This window comes from Cyanistes caeruleus, chromosome 1 (assembly GCF_971803275.1).
Source record: "Cyanistes caeruleus chromosome 1, bCyaCae1.hap1.1, whole genome shotgun sequence".
NCBI lineage: Eukaryota > Metazoa > Chordata > Aves > Passeriformes > Paridae > Cyanistes > Cyanistes caeruleus.
In genome coordinates, this window is record NC_141701.1 from 104,335,080 (window position 1) to 104,349,686 (window position 14,607).

Consider the following 14,607-nt stretch of genomic DNA (forward strand, 5'->3'; position numbering starts at 1 on the left):
GCAGAAGAGGACCAAAGTGCTGGTACTCAGAAGGAAAAGTCACAGGCTCTTTCAGTGAGAAAAAAAAAAAAAATTACTTGAAAAATAATAGTAATCTCTGTTCATGATACATGAGTTGGAGGAGCTTGCATGCTGGTTACCAGAGCAGAGGGTGCATGAAAACTGAATGGGAACTCAAGTGGTCTTTCAGATTTGGATGTAGGAAGTGCTGAGCTTAACATTAAAATATGTGTCCATAAACCTGAATAAAAGGTCCATCTTTCCTATTGCACAGCTGGGGAAACTGAGTCACAAAGAAGATGTTCTGTTTAAAGACTGATGGTGAGTCTGATAGAATCAAGAGTAGCAGTTGATTCAATCATGCCTTATCATGATCTAGGGTCTATAGCACCCTATAGGTGATAAGCAGCTCAGTGAGCTGGGGTTGTTTATCCTGGAGAAAAGGAAGTGGAAGGGGGACCTTATTGATCTCTACAGCTTCCTAAAAGGAGGTTGTAGTGAGGTGGGGGTTGATCTCTTTCCCCAGGTAACAAGTGACAGGATAAGAGGAAATTGCCTTAGGTTGTTTCAGGGAAGGTTGAGATTAGACATTGGAAAAATTTTCCTCATTGAAAGAGTGGTCAGGTATTGGAACAAGCTGTGCAGGGAAGTAGTGGAATAGCAATCCCTGAAAGTGTTCAAAAGGTATATGAATGCAGCAGCTGGGGATATGGTTTAGTGGTGAATACGGTGCTGCTGGGTTATTGGTTGGACTCAATGATCTTGAAGGTCTTTTCCAACCTTCATAATTCTATGTTTCTGTGATGCTTTACACTGGATAATCACTTATTCCCAAAAGGCATCTGGTTTAGAGTTATGCTGACACCCCAGCCCAGTTTTTTCCTTGGTTGTTAATTGTTAAATTATTTTAATTAGGGGATAGCTGCATTTTAATTTGGCTTTATTTCACCAAGATTGAGATGTTTATTTAATTTAAGAAACCAAGCAAAACAGCTTTCTATTGTTGCCTTTTAAATAGGCATTAAATCCAAGGATCTCTTTTCAGGTTTTAGTTGTTTGTGTTTCCCTTAGTTTAACTTCAGTACTAGAATGTTCTATTTACTTTTACCAAAGTCTGGGTTTTTGCTTCGTGAAGGTATGAAGATACTTGACTTTCAAGTAATTTTAATATATTATTTTAATTGTCCTAACTAATTGAACTCTTTTGCACACAGAAATACCATTTAATTGGTTAATTTCTGCGAAGATTTTGGGAAAGTTTCTATGGTAACTAAGATGCAGATAAAACAGTGTTAGTTAGAGATGATAAAAGTCAAAGTCTGTCTCTTTTCCAAGTCTAATGTGGTTGGAACATTACTCATTAATTTCAGATTTATGATGAATTTAAATATTGAGTGTCATGATTTTATCTATGTCTCCTGCTGCTCTCTGCTGTCTCACTTCTTAAGCAACAAGGATCAAATAGTGCCACTATTTTCAGGGACAAAATGTGTTTCACTCAGTGAAACACCTTAGCTGTTCCTGTGAACAAACAAGCAAACTAATGTAGCTAAAGTACTTGGGAATCACTTTGCCTTCCAGGAAAACATTTTCTATCCTGCTTACTCTATTTTTCCAAGGCTGTAACTCTAAATGGCTTTCAAGCTTCTTTTATCACTTTTTATCTTTGTGATTATATGGACTGTACCTGTCATTCAGAGGAAACAATTTGCTTAAGTCTCTTAGCATCTCCTGTGAGGCCAGAAAACCTCCTGGAGGCTTTTCTTCTCATGGAGAGTTGATGTAAATGCATGGAAAAAGAAAGCAAATTCCATTTTGTTGGAAGAGCACTGCTGTGCACACAGTTTTGGTAAGAAATGCCATTTGATGAGTTCAGGTCAGGATTCCTGTCTGCTGTGCCAACCCTCCAACACAGGCACTGAGTCAGATGACATTGTCTTTACCTCATCCTCAGAAAATAATGCCTTCACCAAATGTCTGTATATATCCTCGTCTTTAGATGTGATTTGTCAGTTTGGGAGTGCATGAGAGAGGGTTAATGATATATCCAGGAATATCACATTAATACAGATTATTTTGAATACTCTGTGTGTATGTGAGAGTGTAAGACTGTGAGGACAGGGGTGACCCCTGTTGATGTCACTGAGAGGTCTGGGCATTAGAAAAGGGCATGAGGAAAGGTGGTGATCAGAAATGGGACCCATTGAGTCAACCACAAAAACTGAGCATAGTTTTGATCCTTAAGCTGATATCCATGGGTTTTAGATGCTAGAGATTTGCAGCTGCTCAGGGTTGATTTCAAAGAAGGTATGACAAAACTTTTAAGGTATCCAGCTAAAGATTGATACTGAGCATTCCTTCTCGACATTTTGGAAATGAGGGGCTCCAGATGTCACCAGTGATTTTGCACATCTTAGAATGAGAGTGCACCTGAATCGCACATCTGCCCTGACAGCTCTGCAAAACCTCCAAAACTGTGGAGGATCTTGGGTTACAGAAATGGGTACAAAAACCTTTTGAATGAGCATTGTACTTGGTTGTGGTGCCCTGTTCAGATCCATAAACATTAGTCCCTGCCTGCAGTTTCACAGCTTTGGAGCTTGTTCTTGTGAAAGAGCCTGCCCGTGGGCTCATCAAGTCTCAGAACCTCCCTCTCCAGCTCCTCCTGGTCCTGCCCACACTGGCCATCCATGGCACCAGGAGGAGGCAGCCTGAGAGAGAAACACCAAGCACCATGAGTCCTGCTCTCACTTCCCCTTCACTCCCTCTTCCAGGCACAGCTGGTCAGGGTCCACTGACTCCCTGAAGATGAGCATGGGGCATGCCAGGGTGCTCTCTCTACCATCATCCAGATAGGTCCTTTCCATTTTTCAACACTAGATTCTTTCTTTCCTCATTAGCTCTTTGGTTGCTATTTTTGCCAAGCCTGCATTTTTTTTTTTTTCTATGAGGGCTTAGGGGTTGGTTAGGAGGGATTAAGGCCCTTGAAGGGACATGGTAAAGGATCTGTGCAGTTTGCCAGCATAAAGCTTTTCGTCTCATTAAAATCACAGCTAAATCACAGGTGTGCTTTCTGTGAGAGAATGAATTTTCCTTCTTTTCTCCTTTCTCTGCCTGTGTCAAAGGAGGCATTACTCCTGCTTTTCAGTGCCACTGTAGGATTTTTTTTCTTATTCATAACATTCCCCCTACCTCATTCCACACATCCCAGGGAGCGTCAGACCACCGCTATACCACTGCAGCTTCGAGTCATGCTGTTTCCTTCATCCTCTGCTGCCTGCCTGGCTGTGAAGGCATCCTAACAACTCCCACAGCCTCTGAGTGCAGCAGGACAGGCAGAGCTACTGGCAGAGCGTGCTTTCAGCTCTCGGTGCTGAAGTGGTTGACAGATGTTCGGAGGATTTCTTGTCTCTGGACCAGCACTTCATCTGTTCCAAGTTATTCAAAACACAAACAGTAGGTTGGCAGGAGTGAAATATGTTCAGAACCAGGATGTCAAAACAGAAATATATTTTTAAAAGACAAGTGTCAAAAAAAAAAAAAAAAAAGGAAGGTATTCAAGCAGTTTATAGGAGGATGTACTTAAATAGTTGAGATTTTCTTCTTTTAACCCCTTGGGCTCCCTTCTGACATGTTATTACACTATGTTTATAGTGGTTTTCTTGCTTAAATGTTAACAAGGGCATTTTGGGTCCTAGGTCCCTGATTTGATGGTGGATGGATTTGCCACATTTACAAGGTGTTTGGACTACCAGCTAGCAACATAATTTGGGATTATCCTGTCAAGCGTACTGTTGTAAAATTGAAGTGAGATCCTGCAAATGCGTTGAGTGGTACTGTTGAACAGAGTGGTGGAGGAGACATTTAGTGAGAAAGAACATTATTCCAAAAAGTAGGGAGGAAGAGAGCAGAGATAGAGAGGAGAGCATGGCCGAAGTAAAAGATGGCTTGAATTAAGCAAAGAGAGGCAGCTCTGCTTATTTCATTTCATAGTCAGTATGGAAAGAAGAGTTTCGGGGTCCTGTAGCATATACAGCCTGCCTGCAGCCTCCTTTGGCTGCATGTGAATAGTAAGGCAGGGGTGGTAGCTGAAAGCAAAATGAATCAGCACCAGAGCCCTCTGAAAAGGGCTGTGCTTTTTTGGCTGAGTTACTGCCAACAGGGTGTTAGTAACTCCAGTCACAGGTAGAAAAAGATTCCTCTGCGAAAACTGTTCTAATTAAATTTGAGAGAAAGGATAGGAAGCAAGAGTTTAAATAGACAATGGAATCAAAGTCCAAAAACAGAAGACAAAAGTGAAATTATTTCAATTATGCTTGTTTAGTGTGGTGATTACTTCAGCAAAAGACAGGAAAAAGAAATGTAAAAAAACCCAACAGTCCAAGAATATTCAAAGATTTCATGTCCTATCAAAATGATTTTTGGTCAGCAAAAGATCTGTCACTATTATAATAAGGGTGTCATAAGATACAGATATAGTCCCATTACTGCTCTGCACTAATAAATCAACAAAATGCTGCTTTGCTGGCTGTCCCCAGTTGTAGAAAACATTTTTTTCTTCAGCTATTGATGCTGTTCATGTGGGTATCATCCACATAATTTTCTGTTCTAGCTGTCATCAGGACAGAGTCACGCTGTAACATTACCCAATCTAATGATGATCTTTGACCTGCAAATTAATCTGTTGCTATGCTTTATTTTGAGAACACTTTTGATGACAGTGGATGCTTGCTGTATTATTGCTGTTCATTGTCGTGACAATGTGCTTGGTAGGAACACTTTGGGGTTTTTAGAAGTTTTCTGTGCTCTGGTATTCTCCATTTTTGTTGAGATTTGATGTGAAACTGAAAGCTCCAAATGCACGTGCATGGTGGATTTATGAATTCTGGTTTTGAGCTTGCAGCACTTTTATTACCTTTACAACAGTGGACTGTGACTTAATGCCCATTCCTTTTTTCTTCCCAATAGACACATGGCTGTGGGACTAGTTAAAAGTGAGGGGACCACTTTTCTTTTTATATTTGTGCAATTCTGCTCACTTCAGCCCAGCTGAACCTGACTGCTATTAATGCCAACTAAGAAAGGAGAAAAATCTGTCTGCTTTCAGAAGATGTTTCACACATTTTTTCTGCATCCTCTTTTTTTCTTTTATGTTAATGTAAGCAGATTTTGTGAATTCTTATTCATGAAGACAGCACATAGCTAGGGAAGGTACTGCATTTTTGTCTGAAATGAAAATTATTATATTTACCCATGTTAGATTCATAATAAATGTCAGTTTTGATCTGCTTCTGTGCATTTGTGGGTGGACGATACTTAAACATTCATACTTAAAGCATTAAAACACTTTGCAAACTATTGTAGCCAAGGGCAATACGACACCTACCTATCCTGTGCAAGCATCATCGAGTGGGTGCGGAGAGGAAAGGACAGAAAAAGATAAAAAAGACAGCCTGGGAGATCTGTATTTCACATAATTTAATCCAAACGATGATATGCCTTTATTCTCTCTAACCCCTGGGCTGAAGGTGTAATTGCTTTCTGTCTTTGGAGGCATTCTGGCTTGGTGTGCTGTAAATCTGAAGGAGAGATGATCTGTGACTGGCTATGCTGGGTGATCCTAGAAGTATCCTGCTGCCTCCAGCTGCTCCTGCTTGTGTTGGTGGACTGTTTTTGAGGCAGACCCAGCAGGCTGAAGGCTAGATCTGAGTCCGAGTACGGAGTACGAAGCCATAATGCTGGGCACGGGCTTTTGACGTGGTGAGTTAGAAGACACATTTACTGTGTAAGGACACTTCAGAGACCTCTGATACAAAACCCCTGCTCTGCCATAGCCTGGGAACTGGGTGTGCTTTTAATTTCTGTCTTGATGGCCAGTAGAAAAGAGCTGATATGTCACAGCCTACACTTAAAAAGCATTCTGATTTGGGTTTTGTTTGTTCGCTATTCATTCATCTTTGTTTTAGGGAGACTTTATTTTAAATTGATTTTGTTATTAGTGGATCTGTTCAGAGGCAGTGCACCTGTTACATATATTGAGAACCTGACTCCTGACTTTAGCTGGTGCAAGTGACAGTGTTTTAAATTAAGCTGTCCTCCCAGCAACTATCTTTCTTTTCTTTATCTCCCCACCCTGACATAAATAACCAGGAAGCAGAAGGCAGGTAGTGTTATAAATTTTCAGGCTACACAATTGTCTCATGTTTTGCATTCTGTTCTCTTCCCCCATTATCATCCATTTTGAACTAAAAGTTCATCCATTTGTGGTTTTGCCATGAGAAGATGTCAAATAAATTGATATTGTAGAGTTTAAAAAGTATTAAAGAATACAAATATATATCAATACATTGATAATGCTCAGAAACTACAACTGTAGTGCTTTACTGACATTTAAAGACCAAGGGAAGTAAAGTCTAATATAGGGAAGAGTGATTATCTCTCACAGTGTCTAATTTAAAATCTGAGCGCTGGTTTTGCTCGCCAGTGGTCCCATGATCTATTAGTCCTCTGTTTCCCTTATACAGTAAGTGTTCCTCTAATAAAGAGTTTGCTATTTGCTCCTAAAACGTCAGTGTGTCATCCATCCCAGGTCTTCACGGTGGTTCTGTCAGGAATTGTAATGGGATATGGCCCTCTTGCTTTCCTAAATGCTCAGCCAGAAACGCAAGGCACGGTGTCAGCCAGGCAGTCGAGGCAGCTGGCAGGGGCAGCATCCTCGCAGAGCCTGGCCACCTCTCGGGGCTTTTTTCATCATGGCATTTCAGGCTGCCTCACTCTATTCCACTCCCCTCTGGCTGGGGCTTTGCTGTATTTCTAGCAGCACCATAACAAGTGGAAGCGGGTTTGCACTGCAGTTACTTTCTGAAACATGGCTCTGCTGTAGTGCAGCGTACAAGGAGCAGGTCTGAGTTGCAGAAATGTGCTTACATCATACCTAGAGCTGTTGCCTCCACTGGGGCTGTGAGGGGATTGTGACTTCCCAGGGGCACTAACCACACACTGCTCCAGGCCGTCACATGCATGCAAAAAAGACTATTCCAGTTCTTCAGGTCAGCCCTAAGTTTTTATCTTTATTCATTAAAACATGCAAGGGTGTGCTTCAGTTCAGCTCACAGAAATCTTGAACGAAAGAGGCAGAGCAACATCTACTCCTGTCCAGACTATAACGGGCATATCTCATTCATGTCTCAAGTGCAAGGAAACTAAAAGTGGGTCAGGCCCCCTGTTGGCCTTAAAGGGTCCCTTTCCCTGTCACATCAACTATATCAGTGTCCCAGTTCACAGAGGAAGGAGACCATGGGGGAGAAGGTGGGTGGAGATTGCCTTTTGGTTTTTGCGTTTGTTTTTTTTTTTCTTTAATCCATAGTACTTTCTAAAATGTCTAGTCATGCACTAGGAAATAAAACCTTATCTGTGTTGCCAGTCTCCTCATCAATTTGTCTGAATGTTTCCCATTCTGTATAACCTTCAGACGTTATGGAGAACCCCACAGGCTGTATCCTGCTATCAGTTTTAGAGCTGAACTCCCCTCCCATTGCCACTGAAATTTACATGGGGGGGAAAGAGCGGGGGGGGTTGCATAAAAAGCAATGACACAGTATGGTCCATGATTTTGTTTTAACAAATCAGGCTGACTTGTCAGATAGGTTTCTACTGCTGAGAGCAGACAATGCAACACTTGTGTCTGATTTTTGGAGCTATGGGGATGGAGACCAAAAGTGCTGTGACTGAAAGTACTCTGGCACTGGTCATCCTCCATTCCCTTTTCACTCTTCTGAAAATCTTTAGAACTGCACTTTTGAGAGTCACAATAAAAATAAAAAATTGACATCTACATACTTGAACAAATATTCTGGACTATTCTTTTGTGCATTGCCAATCTCAAAAAAATTATGTAGTGCTGTTGAGAAAGCTCAGAAGGTTTAGAAACTTATAACATCTGAGAGAGAGCATGGCCATTAAACTACTCTTCATGTTTCTCCTTTTTCTTGTGATTTCAGTGGTTAAATCTTCAGATGGGATTTTCATAGAAATAGTCGCGAAGAAAACCTCAGCAGGAGGATGACAATAAACTTTATTATATTTATGCTGTCATCTTCCAGGAGAATGCAGGACTATTTAAATAGATGGTCTGATTCCATGTAAGGAATCACTGGCCATGAGATATGAATATCAGAGTGACAGCAGTGATGTATTCCAGGCTGGAGACTAATCAGGAGAATAATGTGTGTTTGTCCAGTTAGGTGTTAGTCTTGCTAGTTAAGCTGATTAGTGACAGACATAGATAGGGATAGGGCAATGACTTTTTATCCACTATAACAAATCAGTCTAAAAATAAACATATGACAGAATAAACACCATGAATCGGGGAAACAGTTTTTTTCAGAGAGATAAGAATGTCTTATTTTATCCAAAACTGGAGGCAGTCACACTAATGAGTGGGAGATGATTGTGATATATCAGAAACGGGGATTGGAGTTAGTACTCATCTTTCTATGCTCTGGTTTTTGCTTGAAAAAGCTTTCTAAGAGGGGAACTTGGTGGTAGAATGTGAGTTGGCCTTGGTAAGTGATGCTAAGGATGGAATTGGCAACAGAATAGGATGAGCCTCACATAATTTGGGGGTGGAAGGGGGAGCTTGAGTGAGTGAAATATAATTATGGCTTTCCTGGCTGGTAAATGCTGCCTTGAAGTTGCTCTCCTCCCTGTATTGTGAAGACATTTTCAGTACAGCTGGAAATGTGTTGCTAATCAACAAGCAAATGTGAACACTATGAATATAAAACCATCGGCATTTTTTAGGAGAAAATATAAAGGCTTTTCATCTGGAGCATATTTGTACTTGCTAATAGCTTCTGACAGTGATAAACTTGTGGGCAGTGTCATTTCACAAATGAGAGGTTAAAATTCTGAAGGATTTCTCCAAACATGAACCCAGGGTCTTTTTAAGGTTCCTGTCAGTGAAAAAGTCGATCCTAGTCTAACTTGCCATCCAAACATGGACTTGTTCATTTCATTGCAGATCTTCATTTTCTTAGAACTGAGAATTAAGAAAAAAAAAAAATAAAAAAATAAAAAAAATTGGGATATTTCAAGAAAATACATCTTTCTTATAAAGACAGGAATTGCTGTACTAGGCATTACAATGAATCTAGTCAACCACCTTTAATAAGCTCCTGATGCCCTGCTTCATTTGTGACAGCCAGCAATTCAAGGCGGGTGTTGGAAATTAAAGTAGTCTTTCAGAGCTAGAACCCCAAACAGGAGATAGATGCCATTTCACCTGTATATTCTGCCAAATGATCCACAATAAGCAGAGGCACCACCTCTGCAGTGGAACCTTCTATTTTGCTACTTTGCTAGACTTCAGTGTCACCTTGCCGCTCATGATTTACAGAAACTCATTCTGTGTTACCAAAACTGGAGGCTATTGCAGTATGTGGATGTCTGAAGAGCAATTGGAGATATATGTATTCCTTTTTTTAGTGTTGTTTTCCAGACCATGTTCTTTTAGGGTGAGACAGAATAGTCTCAACATTCCCCCAAATCATCTCTGAAACCACTCAAACGTGTTTTTCCAAGAGATGAAGAATTAACTAGGATTGAACTAGGCTTGGCTTGAGGTATTTTTTTATCTAAGCTAGAATAGCCTTTTTTTTGCATGTTCCCTTGTGTCACGTAAATGCAAAAAAAAATGACAGTTAAGTGCACTCAGACAATGATGACACAATCTTGTTTCCTACCAGGCATGTTTCAGATGTACCTTTTCTAGTTAATCTCTAATCATTAGTGTCCCATCCTTTGACAATCTGGCTATGCTAGCAGCTTGTATAGGTCAAGTGTTGAGGCCAGCATCATGCACTGAGCTTGTTCTCTCTGCTCCCTCTGCTCATCTCTGCTTCCTCTTCTCTTCAGATGGTGCAGTCCAACACACTTCTTCCTCCTTCCGGTAGGGCTGCAGCACTCACTAAATCCAGGTCCAAATGGCAATCTGGGATAGCATCACAGTACCCATAGGGAGTTAAACCAAGTGGTCTTTCCCAGAACCTCTGTCACAGCAGCCAGCCTGCTGGTTTGCTGGGTGAGCTGCTTTGTGAATGGGCTGGTGCAGAGCAGGCAGGCTGGATGCAGGCGGGGTGTGTGCGTGTGCACAGGAACATCCACTCAGGCACCTGCAAGGGGGTTTCTGCGTCCTGATCTCTGATTATGAGGAATTTTTAATTCTGCTTCTTGCTTCAGCTAGGCTCTTGCATCATCCAGGGGCATTTTTGGATACCTCCTTAATGCCAAGCTGCCATCTGATTTTTTTTTTTTTTTTAAATGATTTTTAATCTTTTCTGTTTGGGGGAAAAACAAGCTGTGTTCGAGCACTACTTCATATCTCTAAAAATAAAAGTTGGCTTTCTAAGTGCACAGCATACTCCCTCTCTTTCTGCCTCTCCAGCTCCCCCCACTTCCCTCTCGCTGCTTCTTTCTGCTGGAGAGACTGGGAGGGGGTCATTCTTGGCAACCACTGAAGATGGATTCTGAGTGGTACACAAGTGCACACATAGCAATTTGGCACACAGCAGGGGCTGGGGGCGGGAGGCATTTTGGATTTGTCAGCTCATCGGCACAGCTAGGTTCTTGTCAAACAGCAGAAGTTGCACAAGTCCCTGGTGGCTGAGATGCAATTGGTGAAGCTGTGTTGGTCTGGAAAAGCAAAGATGTGAGGTCACAGGATCATTTTCTCTCTCATGCTGCAGCACAGTTGACAAATTAGCTCATAATCCAGCATTTCTTCCTCAATTCCCATTCCCTTTCCTGTCTTGTGTGCCCCAAATTTTATGTCAGTTCTGATATCTATTCTTTGCCTCTGTATATTCATTTCCCTGTCTTCATGCATCAGCAATTCTGTTAATTTGGATTCTATGACTGGCTAGGAAATTTTAGAGACTTTATTGTGGTCAGCACAAGCTTGTGCCCAGGAAAGATTTTTGTTAGACCCAGGGATTTCTAAAAGGTGATACACGGTACCAAGGGAGTTACACAAGCTGCTGCAAAGCAGTACCCAATACAGGGCTGAATCAGGGGTTGTTTTTGCCAATATTGCTGCTGCCACTGATGTACTATTGATGGCCTGTCAAGAAGTATATAAAAATTGAAAGCGTATTACGTTCCTGGTCTAGGAGCTGAATATAGTCTGCATACCATGACACAGATTTCCTTTGATGAGATGCCTCACACTTTCCTAAACTCATTTTCTGAGTAAAATTATTTTTTTCACTGTATTTTTGCATGACTCAGAGATGCCTTTTCTATTTGTGCTTGCAAGCAAAAAGTATTGGAGCTTTTTACGTCTGTGCTGTTTGGGAGAAGTGCTTTCATCTGCAGGTAAATATACAATGTAGTTTTGGATATGCTTGACTTCCTTCCATGACTCTGTCAGTTGCTTCAATTCATGGAATCAGAATTTCTTTAAGATATCTCAGTGACAGGTAATCCATATAGCTGTGTGGATTATGTTCCTGCCTTGACCTCTGCTGCTGTAGATGTTGAGTCCTAATGAAGGGAGTAGGAGGATGCTGGCAGATCTCTGTTTTTGTGCGCTTACTGTCCTACCCCCAATGCAGCATTACACTCTAATATGGTGAGGAGCTGCTTCTCTGTGCAACAAACTCCTCAGAAGTTATTTTAGAAAACATCAAGCCAATCTGTCACATAAGGCTTGGCCTGGAGTTAATCTTGGAGCAACCAGATGATCAATCCACCCTTCCCCAGTGTGGTAGAGACTGCCTAATTACAGACTTCTGTAGGAATGGGGCTAGGATGTTCTGGAAATCTCACTTCAGGAGCAGTGCAGAGTAGCTGCTGCTCAGCCTTATCTCCCACAACACAGCCCTGCACATCACACAGACTATTCTGCACACTGGATGTGTATTGCTATTTTTCAGATGAACTGATATACTTAAAAAAGTGAAACAGAACAAAAATTTAATTATTATTAAAAACCAAAGATAAGAGTAGATCCAGATCCATGTGCATCAAAACATCCAAATTTTTGTTTGGGTAATTAAAGGGTGGTTGCCAGAGTTCAAAATTAAGCTGCTAGTCTAGTGATCAAGGCATTCTGCCAAGTTAAAGTCCTGTTGCGGAAATATGTGAATATTCCCTTGTATATACAGACTAGCTGGAAACTTGCATATTGCTTTTACCTTATAAGAATTTATTCTACCTATTCCACTAAAATAGCAACAGTTTTAAATTGCAAACATCTCCCTCAGAGTGCTTTGTAGCTTTAGCTGGGTGTGTAGTTTCTTGTAGATGGGGAAAGGGACATAATTTATTTCTTTCATATACCCTGTAACAGCTCTAACCACCAGGTGTTTTGGAAAAAAAGAAGAATTAAGTTGTGGTTTTGGTTGGCCTAATCTTCAGTATAACCTACAGATTCAGCTCTTCAGTTTTGCTGTGACAAAGTACAAATGAGTAAATTCAATAGCAGATATTTGGAACAGTTGTATTGAGAACTAGAGGCATCTACACAAGGCAGAAGCCGAGTGTTTCTTTTGAGCATCCAACTCTTGTGGATCTGTCTGTATCTATTCTTGTCCTCTCATACCTTTGGGACTGCATTTAACAACACAAGGGTTGGAGGGGCTGGACTAAAATAATGTTTTTCTTCTCATTATTGTAATTTTGATTTTTCTGATAATGCATAGCAAGCTAGGTCAAAAACATCATGGGAAACCATACACTCATTACAAGTTCTATGATACCATAAAAAACAAAATCAACATAAACATGAGAAAACTTGATAGGAGGATAAAATCTCTTGTGGGAATTGAATGCAGGCATATCCAGCCCCAACACTAGCTTCCTGCCAGCACCTGAGCAGCTTGTTTTGTGTTGTAAGGGCTTGTGTAGTATTGAGTGATGACACCAGCTGTGCTCAGGTTCTTGAATTACAGCTCAAAGGGTGGTGGCCATCAGGGCCTGCAGGAATGATTGGCTTGCTGCTAGACTGAAAGGCAGAAAGTTAGGAGCTGGGGCTGAGGAAGAAATAAGTAGCTTCCCAAGTCTCTCTGTCTTTTACTATAATTCTCTTGGAGAATATGGCTTTGCATGTCAAATTTTTGTTCTGATATGCTTACCTTCTAGTGGTATGTGCTGGCACGTTGTCCTGTATGCAATAGAGGCTTGAAGGAGACAGTTCATCCCAATGCTCTCAGAGGTGAGATAATCTCGTCTCCTACCTGCACTCAAGCTTTGCAGCTAGATTTGGTTTTCATTTAGCTTGAATTATTTGTGATGAGAATTCTAGCTGAGGACACACATTTCCTGAAATGGATATACTACACATGCCTCAGCCACAAAGTTCCCTCACTAAACTGATGTCTGGTGCTTTCCTCTTTTAAGGAAAGCTGTAATTTTCTTCCATAGTAAGCTTAGTGTCTTTGACAGAAACTGAACAAAGCAAAGACCAATTTAAGTAATTTGTTTATATAGGTGGCTGCACATAGTCACTTAACAGCTTGTGTCAGATAAAGACAAAGCAGACTTCCCATGTTCCAGTTTGGCATGCATTATAAGGACTGGGAGAAGTGGATCTGAATCCACATTCCTTAAGAGAAATGTTCCTTTCTCTAGCAGGCTGGATTATGTAGCTTTCATCACCTGACATCTTTTCTCTGAAGGGCTGTAAAATGCCAAGAAAATTTTCCAAATCTAGCAATAATGATATTTGAAAGATGTAAATGTAAATTTTATTTTTTTTTTTAAGATTTAAAGATAGATTTTCTGCTTATATTGAAATATGTTTAAACTGAACTGCTTGAATGATTAGTCAGGGAATGAATAGACATTATTTGGCTATTGCAGTCTGGCGAGCCAATCTTGATTTGGTCAGCTAAGCAGGGAACAATACAGCTAGCAGTGATGGAGGAACCTGCCCAGATCTTGGCCAGGTTTATACATTACTATCAAAAGAGAGACCTGGCTGTGGAAATTAATCAAGTTTCTTCTCTCCAGGGATCAAAGAGGTTACTCAGAGGATGCAGGAGAAATGTAGGGATTCAGCTGTGTCACATTTTCTCTCTAATTGAGCTGTCTAGGGAGCCTCCCACATTTTGCAGAAGTGGAAACATCCAGTTTCATTTTATCTCTCTCAGACTGCAGCCACTCTCTTCTTCGGAAGCCAAGGTCACACTAGGTATACTTTTGGTGTTTGTCCCTTTAATTCTCCTACAGTTTCACAAATGCTTCTGGTGTATTTTTAAATTTTAGCTTATAATCACTTTTTTTCCTTTTTTTTAAAGGCACCATCTGGTCTCTGATATGGTTTAAAATAACAATCTAGCCAGGATACAACCAGCAGAAGGACTTTACCCCTTTCACAACCCAGTATGAGAGCTTCCCCACCTATATTTCTCCACACACATTGTCACCATCAGATCACGTTCCCTCCAGAGAGGTCTTGCAGAAAGCAGGGTCTTGCAGCTCTTGCTTTCCATCCCTTTCATCAAACATAGTCATTTTATGGCAACAAAATGGATGCACTAGAGAAGCTTATAGCTAGGAATGTGGGAGGTCTGCTGTAAACAGCTCAGTCAGAGAATTTGTAGTTGG

The 14,607-nt window shown here is 40.9% G+C and overlaps 1 protein-coding gene across 6 annotated transcripts in view; it reads left to right on the top strand.

Annotated features, from left to right (window-relative positions):
* The window catches only part of ARPP21 (cAMP regulated phosphoprotein 21), a 468,940-nt gene that overhangs the window by 256,623 nt on the left and 197,710 nt on the right, over positions 1 to 14,607 (top strand). The window lies entirely within an intron of this gene.